A 13,177-nucleotide genomic window follows, 5' to 3' on the forward strand; every position below is an offset into this window, starting at 1 on the left:
TTCCATCAGCATAGGCACCCTCCTCTCTCCAGGTATCAGTTTTCTCCCTCCTTGGGGAATCCCAATATTCACAAGATACACTAGCATTTTACAACTTTTCACTTTTTAAAAAATTACATGTATATTACATGTGTATTGTAGAAAATAAATAAGAAAAAACAGATACAGCATCTGCATACTGAAAGTATCTTTCTCAAACATCATCTGGTAGAGTGCATCGATTGCTGTTTTTCACTCCTTCCTTGCCAGGAATATTATATATCCCTTCCCCCACTGACTTGAAGCTTGGCCATAGGGCTTGCTTTGGCCAATGAGATGTGAATAGTATGAATTACATTATGTCTGAGGAGAAGTTTTAAATGTGATTGTCTGATTTGGCTTGGCCATTTGAGTTTCTGCTTTTTGCCATGAGCACAGCACATCTGAAATGAGGGCAGCTCCTTCCAGCTGGGTCCTGGAATAAGAAGAAATATAGAACAGAACCAATCTAACCCATAACTTGATGCTCTGTAAAGTGAGAAATAAATGTTTCTGTTTATAACCCACTGGAATTTTGTTTTTCACTGACATTGAAGGAAGAGCTAAGACCCATGACTTCCTCTAAGAATTGACTTTCAAGGGGCGCCTGAGTGGCTCAGTGGGTTAAAGCATCTGCCTTTGGCTCAGGTCATGATCCCAGGGTCCTGGAATCAAGCTCCACATCAGGCTCTCTGCTCGGCAGAGAGCCTGCTTCCTTCTCTCTCTCTGCCTACTTGTGATCTCTGTCAAATAAATAAATAAAACCTTAAAAAATAAAAAAAAAGAATTGACTTTCAAGCTCAATGCTCTCAATCTCCAAATCAAGGATGTTGTGCATGGTGCCACACTCTCCTCTTATACCCATTGGTCAGGATATTCTTCTCCACTGAACCCAGATATGACCTCAGAATCCTTGTGAATATGGCATTCCAGGGAGCTACTACAAATCAAGCAGAGATAGCTGGTGAGAGGAAACCTTTATGCTATTCTTCCCCTACTCTATTCTGTTCTCTAAGTTTACTGATAACTTCTGTTTAAATGGGTTCTTCAAAGCAGGAATGCCATTGGAAGTACCAGTCAGATCTGCCTTGGCTCAGAGAACTCATTCTTTATTTTTAATGCTTATCATATCATTAGTGTCTTGGAAACAATAATACAATATGAGAAGGAAACAAACCCACAAAGGTATGACTTGCTCAAGGTCACATATGGCTAAGGGATTCCACTGGCTCAAGCCCTTGGATTTCTTCTCTCTCTGGGCCCCAAACTCTTCATTTCCTGTACTCCAGAGGCACTGAAGCACATTGGTTCTTTAGATCCCCTCTCCTCCAGAGAGCTGATAGCCAACTGTCCTTATGGATGAAGAGAACTGTTATGGGATTGTAGCACAAAGGAATTATGAGTGGGACTAGGAGAGGCACATGACTGGCTCAGGACGCCTGTCTTGCTGGCAAATGCATCTTCCTGAACTCCAACCAAAGCAGCATCTGGGCTTTGTTGAGGAAAATGACCAGGAAAACCAAATTTCCTTCACATGTCATTAAATGTCAACATGTCCATTGAAAAGGCACAGTGGGGTCTCCATCAAAACATGGAGTTGGGGGATGTGGTAACTAACCTCTGTTACTAGTTTTCTGGGTAATGGTAAGGGACAGAGATTCATTGGAGTGGTGGTTCATGGTTTCACCTGCAAGGCGACTCATCCATCTACCCGCAAGGCAGAACCAGTCATGATAATGGGGGTTAATCCATCTGAAAAGAATTCTCTGCTAAAATATAAGGGTTTCATGGATTATCAGGCTAAATGTTCATCGAAGCATTTATAGCTCTGTGATGAGGTTGCTTTTGCCCTGTTTTATGTTTATCCTTCTACTGATGTCATTTTTTTTCAAAGTGGTTATGATTTTGGCCTTGTCACTTCTGTCACCAGCAGCTTCCAAATTGCCCATTCTTGGCAATGTTTAATGCCTTGTCCCCTGTCCTGCTGTCAGGGGCAGCTCATTTAGGCTGCCAAAAGGACCTGCTTTATTGCTCAGTGAGCCAAGGCCTAAGCTGTTTCATGACATTTCAACATGAATCAATGATAGAAATTTCAATTTGTTCCAGAAGAGAGTTGTCAACAGGCCCAGAGATCAGAAAATGAGTAGCCAGCTCTTTTGGAGGCATTGGTTTGAGCGTACAGGGATGAAAGGCATGCTCATTGCTGTTTCAGCTTGTACTTACTCTCTGAATCTCATCCTTATTTATATGTGAGTACTGCTTCTGAAGAAACATGAGTAGTCTTGACACTTGCTCATGAGTAGAATTCCTTCTTATCTACGTTGCTCAACATAGTGACCATAGGTTTTACTTGCTTGTCCCTTTGGTGGACTACCCCTCCTCCACTGCAGTGAATGGAGCTGATTTCAGACCTTGGTTTCATGGGTAAGCGTGTGACTCAGGCCTGTCCAATAAGAAACATGGATTTGACGTAGGCATGGGCATGTTAGCTGTGTTAGTCAGGATCCTACAAACATATGAAACTCTCAAACTGGGTTATCAAATAACCTGCCCACAGAGGTGTGGGCAAAGTATAAGAAAACCCTAAGGGAAAGTACAGTTCCTGGGCTTAATCAGAGCAGGGTGTTGGTACAACACATAGGTTGTAGAGACATGATTGAGGAGCCATTACTTGAGCTCAAAGGGAGAAGGGTGAGTAGAGAGAGCTGAAGCAGGACCTGTGACTACTGACTATGAGACATAGCTAATCCATGCAGACTCTTGCTAAGGGAACTGAAGGGAATGAATGCCCTCATCTCATTCTTTTCTCTTCCTTCAGTCTCCCTCTGGTCTTCCAACGACAATGCCCAAAGGAGAGCATAGGCGAAAGAAGCTACTGATGTATCCACATGGACCAATCTCTCAGCTTCAGAGCAGGGAGAAGGGTGGAGAATGGATTTGAAGGTCAAGCTGAAATGTTCAGCCCATGAGCCAATTCAGGCCACCTGACAGCCAATCCTGGAACTTCGGATGGAACAAGTAGGAAATAGGTAGTCTCCTTCCACTGGGATCTCTGTGGAAAAGAATTTTGGAGCTACTGGGGGTCCTCTTGTCATCACTCCAGAGAGAGGACAGCAGAGCGAAGAGATGGGGACACATTCCCAATGACACCACTTTAGTGATGCATTACTTTTTAAAAATTTAAGTGATGACACACTTGGATCCAGTTACACTTGATGACTACCCCTAGGATTTTCAGTTAGGTGCCAATAACTTCCCTCTCTCAGCCAGTCATATTTCCACACTTGCATTCGAAAGAGGCCTGATGAATACACAGTCTGTGCAGGTTAGTGTACTGCACAACTTAGCTCCTGGAACCAAGCAGATGATCTCCTGCCACACCCAGCAGCCGCTTCTAACCTATTCATTTAATTAAATCTGCTCTCTTTGACTTTGCAGTTGCCAGCCCCTGTCTTTCCACAATACTCTGTAGCTGTAGCTTGTTCCTTGGCAGTCCTGAGATAGCCAGGGTATTCCTGACCCAGATGCATCATGGGATAACATCTGGAATTCTATGAATCCAATGTGTTTGTGACAGTATTCAGTATGGGAGAGGTACTATTTCAAAATAGGAGGCACTATTTCAAAGGAGGTCTCCTTTTGTAGGGTAAAAGGCTAGAATGAATCTAGACTGAGGTTAGATAATTTGCTTTTTAAATTTATTTTAATTTTTTTAAAGGCTTTATTTACTTGACACAGAGATACAGAGTACAAGTAGGCAGAGCAGCAGGCAGAGGGAGAGGGAGAAGCAGACTCTCCACTGAGCAGGGACCCCGATGTAGGGCTCGATCCCAGGACCCTGATATCATTACCTGAGCCGAAAGCAGCCGTTTAACTGACTGAGCCACCCAGGTGCCCCTTTTTTTATTTTTAAAAAGATCTTAGTTTTAAGCAATCACTATACCCAATATGGGGCTCAAACTTACAAACCTGAGATCAAGAGTTACACACTCTACTGACTGAGCCAGCTCAGTGTCCCTGAGGTTAGATGATTTAATTGAGTTACTGAAATGTGTGTAAAGCTTATAAATGCTGGGCCAGGTCACATAATTCCGTGGGAGAACTATTTTAACATAAAGTTCAGTTCACGTGCTAGGCTTCAGAAACACCTGTTCTGAGAGATGCTTTGCCTCAAAGGATGCTTGGTAAGTCAGTGTCTTTGATAGGTGTTGTGTCCTCTATTTACAGCCCTCTCTTTGGAACAATGTACGTGTCCTTTATTATTATGCTTTTCACCAGCAAGAAAGAAAAGGGAAATAGTTTGTGGGCAGAGGGCTAGGAAGATTCAGTCTTCAGAGCAGTTCTGCATCTTGACCTTCTCCTGTCTCCATCTCCAGCATTCTCCCCGGCCATACAGAGCAGAGAGTGAAAAATCCCATCTGTAAATACAGGGCTGGGGGGCGGAGGGAGGCTGGAGCACCATGCGGCGGAGTGCACAGAGCACAGACTTGGACCCAGATGCTTCTGTTCACTAGATGTGCAACCTTGGCTTAATCTCCCTGAGTTCCTGTTTCCTCTTCTGTAAAATGGAGATAATATCTTCCCCAGAGCATGGTTGGGAGGATTAAATGAGATCAAATGAACAAAACTTCTAGCATACTGCTTGGCAAATGTCTTCATAAATGGCCATAGCAACATCGACGACGCCGGGTCTGGGCAGGTCGGGATCGTGGCACAGGAAACATTGACTCTGAAGCCAGCACGATGCCTGGCATTCAATAGCAAATGCTAATTCCTATCTCTTTCTTCACGCTTCCCCAGGAGTGTTTCCTCCCTCCAGTGGAATTCTGTACTAACTGAGCAGGGATGTATGGGAGGATGGAGGCAATTAGACTTTTAAATAGCTTCTTTGATCCCATAACCCCAAGTCTGAGACTTAGCCTAAGAAATAATCTAAAAGAAAGAACAAGTAGCTTGTGCCAAGATGTGTACTACAGGATTATTTAAAATTTAAAAAAAAATACCTGCCAATATGTGATAATGAGGTCAGTTCAGTTATGGTAATTAACTAGGGCTATCCTGCAGTCTTTGAAATGATAACTTCAAAGACTATACAGCAACATTAATATATTATTTAATATAATTTATTAAATTATAAACCCAGTAGATTAAAAGAGACACACAGAATTGTGTTTATAGTCCAACACACTATGACACAAGCTTGTGTCCATATCAGGGCCCATTTGGAATCTCTGTTCCCCAAGTGCTTCATTTTTTCATCTTTACACACTAGGTTTGTATTCAGATGAGGACATTCCCTAACTTTTTAAAATTCAGTTTATTTTTTGACCAGGTGTTAGTATTTTTTATGTATAAACCTTATCCAGGCCAATAAAAACAATGTGATTCTTTGGGGTACCAGGCATCATTATAAGTGTTGATAATGTGTTTTAACTCCTGCTGATGGACACATGTTTAATAATATTTTAAATCAATATTAAATAAAATATATTTAATTATTATTAATAATGTTTAATTAAAATAGACATTAGAATTATGGAATTATCCTTCTGTTCTTGTTTCATTTTGTGTAGGGAACATGAATTATTAGATATTAAGTATTTCGAATAAGGCATGACATAGAGTGATCAATAAATAAGAGCTTACAGCATCACCATTTATTATATACAAGGTACTACTCTTCTATGAATAAACCCTTATAATCCTCATGCCAACGCAGTGAGGGAGGGACTGTTAGTATCCCAATTTTAGAGATGGGGAAACAGGCATAGGGAAGTTAAATTTCTTGTCTAGGGTCACATCACTAGTAAATGGCATAGCAGGAATCGCCCTGGGGTCAGGTGCCCAAATCTCGCTCTTCCCCATTTTATCACAGTGCATCCTTATAAAGGAAAGCTGGCTTATGGAAAAGAAAACCAAATATCCAGCTGAGCTTTTAGGGGAAGTTGGTCTTTGGGTCCCTAAGCCTTTAGGGAAGGGGATGTTGAGGGTCTGGAGAGGTAGAAGAGAGGAGCAGAGGCTGGCTCTGGCCGTTGAGTCTCTGTACCTTCTGGAGTGGAGGGAACAGAGAGGCTGGGAGTAGGGGAACCTTGAACTCATTCATTCATTGGTGGAGAATGTCCATGACAGACATGCAGCTAAAGTCAGACCCATAGTCTGGCAGGCAAAGAAAGGGCTCTGAAGCATAGGGGGGCCACTCTTAACTTCCAGGGACTTAGAACTGGATGCTTGTTTGAGATACCGGGAACGACATACACTCCCCTAGCCCAGACACACAATTTAGTGAGTAGGAAACAAGGCCCCCAAGATGGCAAGTACCTTGCCTTCTGATGCCTCATTACGTTTCCTCTCATCAGTCACCCCAAACTTGCAGATAGAAATGTTTGCAGACAGGTGTGAGCCTCCCCATTCTGAATACGAACCGTCCGTGTGCTGTCAGGGCTCTGCAGGAGGCAGTGTTGCCCTCTTCTCTCAGACCTCCTCTCCCACAGAGGCCGGAGAGCCTCCCTCTGATGGCAATGAGACAGTTGGGGCGGCGGTGGGGGCGGGGTGGGCCTGGTGAGACCCAGGCAAAGCCCGCATGAAATCAGAAGCTGAGCCCAGGGCAGAGCTGTTCCTGGTGAGGGAGGGATTCCAGGAATTAGCACTCAAGTTGGGGCCAGTTGCTGGGAGCTTTATTGGGGAACCCCCAACTACTACAATCGGAAGTCAAAGTAAGGCCGAGGGTCAGAAGCAGACAGGGACCATAGGAGAAAATCCTTACCCTCTGCCTGTCCTGGGAATGATCTGGCTGAAGGAGGAGGATCCAGGGGCTGGGGCTGAATCATGGAGCCCTCACCTGAGACCAGGAGGTAAGCCAGCACTGGCGAGAGAGTTGAGTCAGAAACATGTGAGAGGTTGTGATCTAAAAAGGGAAGCCCACAGGGTCACCAAAGTGAAGGGGCCAGAAGCAGCAATGGCAGCTGGGATATGGAGCCAAGAATCTGAGAACAGGGAGGTGAGAGCAAAAATAGTAGTTCCGGGGTAAACAGGATTGGCCTAGAACAGGTGCGGCTTGTGGTGGGCCAGCTGGGGCATGGTGGGTATGGGTCTGGTAAATTTAAAGGGCCAGGACTCAGTAGTCTAGGGTGGGTCCGAGATGCTCTGGGCACCCTTTGCCCTGGATCTGGAGCTGGCGGGCCAGCTGAGTCTGTGGGGCAGAGGAAGGCAAGGCGAGTATTGGAGATAAGGACAAACCCCGATGGGTATGAGGGTGGAGGAACAAGTCTGAGCACTGGGACCTCCGTGTGGTGGGGCCTGCATGCTGGGGCCTGCCTGAGAATGTGGTCTGCAGGAGAGAGCGGCCCATGAGTCACCAGCCCCAGATGTGGAGCAGATGCAGCTAGCAGCTTTGGCCTTCTCCTTCATAGATCTGACCACTCCTGGACCATCTGTCAGGCTCAGGCCATTGGCCCTGTTCCTGGCACAGAGAAAGCCCCAGAACTTTCTCCTCCGTCAGCGTTCCCTCTCGGAGATGTTTTGTAGCTCCACAGAACCACATTTGGGTGAGCACATGCGTTCTCGCAGCCAGGCCTTACAAGCTGATTTGATGACGCATCCAGGCAGAAGGTGGACCACCCTGGTCATTAACTCATTTCTCCTTGTGGGTGAATTCCTCAGCGAGTGGTTCGTCTGAGGGGTGGAACTTGCTTTTCCAGCACACACAGACCTGTCTGTCAGCGTACACTTGGCTGCTCAGAGGAATCCTTGGCACCTCCGAGGCTGTCCCTGGTTCACCTCTGAGGCCACGTGCTTTCTCTTGCCCTCGACTCCAGCTGCTTCCTGGAACAGCCTGGGAGGATGTGCTGGGGGGAGGGGGGGTTAGGCCCTGCCAGGAGAGGCCTCAGCACACATCTGGAGGCTTAACCCTTGACGTGCTATAGCAGCCAGACAGCTTAATCTGCCCTGTGCACATGTCTGTCCTTTTTAAATCCTAGTTTCACGCAGGCCAAAGGTTTAGGCCACTTTTATCATCCCTGAATAACGATGTGACCATGACTCCAAAGTAGGGCCCCTGGAGCAAACGGCGTGGGCTGGCTGCCAAAGCTGGCAGAATGAGACACAGTACTGGAAATAAATGCGGGGTGTTTGCTTACAGATTCTTCTCCAGCCCATCATGGATGAATCAGATGACTTCTCACCCCAGATTCTGTTTTTACCCACTTTCCTACTCAGAGGCGGGGGTGGGAGGATTTTTATAAAGCCTAAAATATATCCCCAAATTATATCCTGTTTTCTCTTGAGTTTTAATGTAGAGTAGGGGTTCTTCCATGCTTTGACACAGTTAGGAATTTTTTTTTTTCTTTAACTTTTTCAGTTTCCTTCTGTTGTCATTCATGCTTGCGGGAAGAAGACGAAGTAGTAAGTTGAGAGGCTTAGGGTCAGGTCTCCACTCTGCTCGGTGATGGCAGATTCGGGGAGAGTCAGTTCGCCTCTGGGAGCTTTAGCTTCCTCCTTGGCAAATGTGTGTGAGGGGGGTCAGTTCCCTGAGGAAGCTGAGAGCGTCTGTGGGACAGGGTGGCTTCCCCCTTTGTAGCTCTGGAGTCTGAACCCCAGCCCTTCACTTCCCAGGCTTGTTATGACAGCAAATTAGATCACTTGTGGAAATGCTTTGAAAGCTAAAATGCTACATTTCTGAGAGGGGTAATCATTACTATACACCATGCCAAAGGAAAAAGAAAGAAAAAAAAAAAAAAGAAAACATTGGTGTTTCTTCTCTTCAGCCTTTTTCACACTCAACTTAGCCTTGTCAGTGGGGAATGCGACTTCAGTATTCTTGGCAAATTGTTTCACTCTGAACCCAAGCTGGACTAACACCTTGACTCGGTTCACAACACCTTTGCAGCTGCCTGGTTTTTGTTTTTGTTTTAAGAGAGCTCTATAAGAGGATGCTTGGCTTGCTCAGTCGGTTAAGCATCTACCTTTTGGCTCAGCTCATGATCTCAGGGTCCTGAGATCGAGTCCCACATGGGGCTCCCTGCTTGGTGGGGAGTATGCTTCTCCCTTTGCTGCTCCCCCTGCTTGTGCTCTCTCTCTCTGATAAATAAATGAAATCTTTTTTCTTTTCTTTTTTTTTTTTAAATAACTTTCAAACTGCAACTCTGTACTCATGAGGCAGTATTTCCCATTCCCCTTCCTCCCACTTCTAGCAACTGCCATTCTATTCTATTCTGTCCCTATGAATCTGATCACTCCGGGCACTTCATATAAGTGAAATCATCCAACATTTGTCCTTTTGTATTTGGCTTATTTCATTTAGCATCTTGTCCAGCATCATCCACGTCTGCTTCTTTTCAGAGACATAAGTCCCAGAAACTTTTAAGCAATAGGTTGTTTTGTTTTGTTTTTAAAGCCAACATTTTCCCTAGCACTATGAGAAATGAAGGGGGAAAGTCTGAATGGATATATCTGCTTTCTTGTGTGTGTTGTTATAGCTCTACAGTTACAGTTAAAAGTTTGTAGGTGCTGTTTATAACTGCAAAGCGCCTTTTGTAAATAAGAAAGAAAATACATTGTGTATCTGTATCTGAATCTCAGCTGGCCAGGAGCTAAGAGAGTGTGTGACATTTGGAATGTGTGGTTGGGCAACACTCTTCTTCCCAAGTGTTTATTTGTAACCGATGACTTTACCTGGGAACTGGAGAAGTCCTGGGGAAGGAGACTTAAACCATGTCCACAAATGGGGGTCAAGCACTCAGGGTCACAGCTGATGGTTTGGGTTCTGACCTAAGCCAGTTTTCAGGAAGGCAATTTGGACCCTCAAGGGGTGGGGGGGTGGGGATTAGTGAAAGGGAAAATGCAGGCTGGTTCAGGGAGTCACACCCAGCACCCCCTGCCCCCCGGGGGTGGAGGGAGCAGCAACCTGGGAGAAAGGACCTGGTTAAAAAAAAAAATTAGAAAACTAGGAAGCTCTGTAATGCTTTGGGACCCAGTGCAAAGCTGTCAAAGAAGTTCCAGCAGGACGACAGGGGCTATTCTCCTCTTCCCCGTGGCAGTGACTGGGGAGTGGAGTAGCACCGTGGTGGGCCTCAGTGTCTCATCAATCTGGTGTCAGAGAGAGGGTCTTCATCCTGCTCAGCAGGGTCAGCGCAGGGACAGTGGTGGGCTTTTTAGGCGCTGAGATGATGTGAAGCAGGCAGAAATGCAATATCAGGGCTGGGGGAGGGCACAGGGACAGCTCATTTTGCATCACCGCAGCACAGGAGGCCTGAGCTGATTCATGTTCATATGTGAAGTCCCTTGGAGACTCCTGTAAAGTCCTGGAGGAAAAGTTCATAAGATTGTAATTCTTCACAGGCTAGATTGGGGGCTGGGTCACTGAGAGTCAGACATTGATGTGGCCATGACGCTAGTTGTACCTATTGGCTGGTGCAGGTCAGCAACCTTTGGGTTATGTATGTTTTGATTTGTTAATAATGAAATTATTATGTGGTTTATTCTGATGATTACTCATTTGTTAATGTCATTTAATTTAAAATATTTCAAGCAGAGCTTACAAATTGCCTGTATGTTGGGGCTGTTCACCTCCTGCCTTTGGCTTGTTTAATGCATGAATATTAATGCATAAATGCATGAAGAATCCATGAAATCATCATGATAATAGCCTGTATTTTGGATTTAACCACATTTTCAGAAAACAAGAAGACTGAGAAAACAGGAGGCAAGAGAACCTCGGAACCTACGGAATGTCATGTTTCTGTGTGGAAGTTTGCTAACTCACTCTCCACTTCTGGAGTGGCCGAACTGACAGCAATCTCCGTTTCCTCCAATGCTTCATTTATCACTGTCCTAGATGACTGGGGACTGAAGGGGTGTTTGCCCAGGCGACAAGTTTTGTTTTGTCTTGTTTTCTGAGCCATTCTCTGTTAGTTTCCTTCAGGACCATGTTTGGGTTTTTCTATGTGTCATGTGGGTGGGTATTAACTACTTTTGTTTGAAATGGTTCCACTCAGTCCTACTCCAGTATAGCCACTGGAGGGTAGGACCTATTAAGAGCCCCATCTTTCCTTTGGTGGGGCTTATGAGTGTCCTGAGTTGTTGCAAAAAGGATTTTTTCCATTAGGTAGATCTCTTGGGCTAAGAAAAATGCTAAGACAAGGGTGGGTTGCTGGACCACACGTGGCTACGTAGAGGCACCTGTTGGTGGCATGCCTTCACTTGAGGACAATGAGTGCAGCAGAAGGGGCTCATCTGCACAGGCAAACATCCACTGAATTCTGGACTGATCTCTCACGTGGCAACCTGGTCCTGACAACTGACCATGCTCCCTGGGGCCCAGGTAGAGCAGCCTCCTGATGCTCACTCTCAGCTTCCTGCAGCCCCTTTAAGTCCTAGAAGCTTTACTGCCTTCCTTTCCCAGGAACTCTCACCCATGGCAACTCCAATGTTCAATGGATCTGGGGATCTTCATCTGTTCTCTCTCTCTCTCTCTCTTTTTAAAAATTGATTTATTTGAGAGAGAGAGAGTGCATGAGAGTAGAGAGGTCAGCAGGAGAAGCAGACTCCCTGCCGAGCAGGGAGCTGGATGTGGGACTCGATCCCAGGACTCCAGGATCATGACCTGAGCCAAAGGCAGTCGCTCAACCAACTGAGCTACCCAGGCACCCCATCTGTTCTCTTTTCAAGCTATTTTTCTCAACTGCTCATTACAGAAATCTTCAAGCATACAGAAAAGTTGGAGAAAAAAAAAAAACCAACAGAATGGTGACACTTGCATGCACTTGATCTTGAATTAAAGCAGTTGTAACATTTTGTCATATTTACTTTAACAGGAAATCTTAGATATGAAGCACTTCAAAGTAAACTGTAGACTTTTCTGTCCTAAACACTTCAGTGTTCAGTTTGCATCTCCTAAGAATAAGGGTGCTCTTCTACGGAAGGATACCATGATCACTGAAAATTAATAATAATTTGCTAATATAATCTAACATAAATCACATTTAATTTTCCCCATTGTCCCCAGCAGGAAATTTTAATTTATTTTTAATTTTTAAAAATTCTTTAAATTACTTTATTCATTTTGCCTTCTTTTTTTTTAAAATTTAATTTTATTGTTTCAGTGTTCTAAGATTCATTGTTTATGTACCACATCCAGTGCTCCATGCAATATGTACCCTCCTTAATACCCACCACCAGGCTCACCCAACCCCCCACTCCCCTCCCTTCTAAAACCCTCAGTTTGTTTCTCAGTGTCCACAATCTCTCATGCTTTGTCTCCCCTTCTGATTTCTCCCAAGTCACTTTTCCTTTCCTTCTCCTAATGTCTCCATGTTATTCCTTATGCTCCACAAGTAAGTGAAACCAAATGATAATTTATTTCACTCAGCATAATCTCCTCCAGTCCCATCCATGTTGATACAAAAGTTGGGTATTCATCCTTTCTGATGGAGGCATAATATTCCATTGTATATATGGACCTTTCTTCTTTACCCAGTCATCTGCCGAAGGGCATCTTGGCTCTTTCCGCAGTTTGGCGATTATGGCCATTGTTGCTATGGACATTGGGGTACCTATGGCCCTTCTTCGTACCACATCTATATCTTTGGGGTAAATACCCAGTAGTGCAATTGCAGGGTCATAGTGTAGCTCAATTTTTAATTTCTTAAGGAATCTCCACACTGTTTTCCAAATTGGCTGCACCAACTTTCATTCCCACCAAGAGTGGTAAGAGGGTTCTCCTTTTTCCACATCCCCACCAATACTTGTTGTTTCTTGTCTTGTTAATTTTGGCCATTCTTTTTATTTTTTTATTTTCAGCGTAACAGTATTCATTGTTTTTGCACCACACCCAGTGCTCCATGCAATACGTGCCCTCTCTAATACCCACCACCTGGTTCCCCCAACCTCCCACACCCCACCCCTTCAAAACCCTCAGATTGTTTTTCAGAGTCCATAGTCTCTCATGGTTCACCTCCCCTTCCAGTTTCCCTCAACTCCCTTCTCCTCTCTAACTCCCCATGTCCTCCATGCTATTTGTTATGCTCCACAAATAAGTGAAACCATATGATAATTGACTCTCTCTGCTTGGCTTATTTCACTCAGCATGATCTCTTCCGTCCCGTCCATGTTGATATAAAAGTTGGGTATTCATCCTTTCTGATGGAGGCATACTACTCTATAG

The 13,177-nt window shown here is 44.7% G+C and overlaps 1 long non-coding RNA gene across 1 annotated transcript in view; it reads left to right on the forward strand.

The window, feature by feature from the left end:
• The window catches only part of LOC116600309, a 35,664-nt gene extending 24,197 nt beyond the window's left edge, over positions 1-11,467 (forward strand). The window contains exon 3 of the long non-coding RNA XR_004289579.1: positions 10,691-11,467. This is a non-coding gene — a long non-coding RNA (uncharacterized LOC116600309). The remainder of the gene's footprint in view (positions 1-10,690) is intronic.
• The last annotated feature ends 1,710 nt before the right edge of the window (positions 11,468-13,177 follow it).

The sequence above is a fragment of the Mustela erminea genome, chromosome 9 (genome assembly GCF_009829155.1).
Source record: "Mustela erminea isolate mMusErm1 chromosome 9, mMusErm1.Pri, whole genome shotgun sequence".
NCBI lineage: Eukaryota > Metazoa > Chordata > Mammalia > Carnivora > Mustelidae > Mustela > Mustela erminea.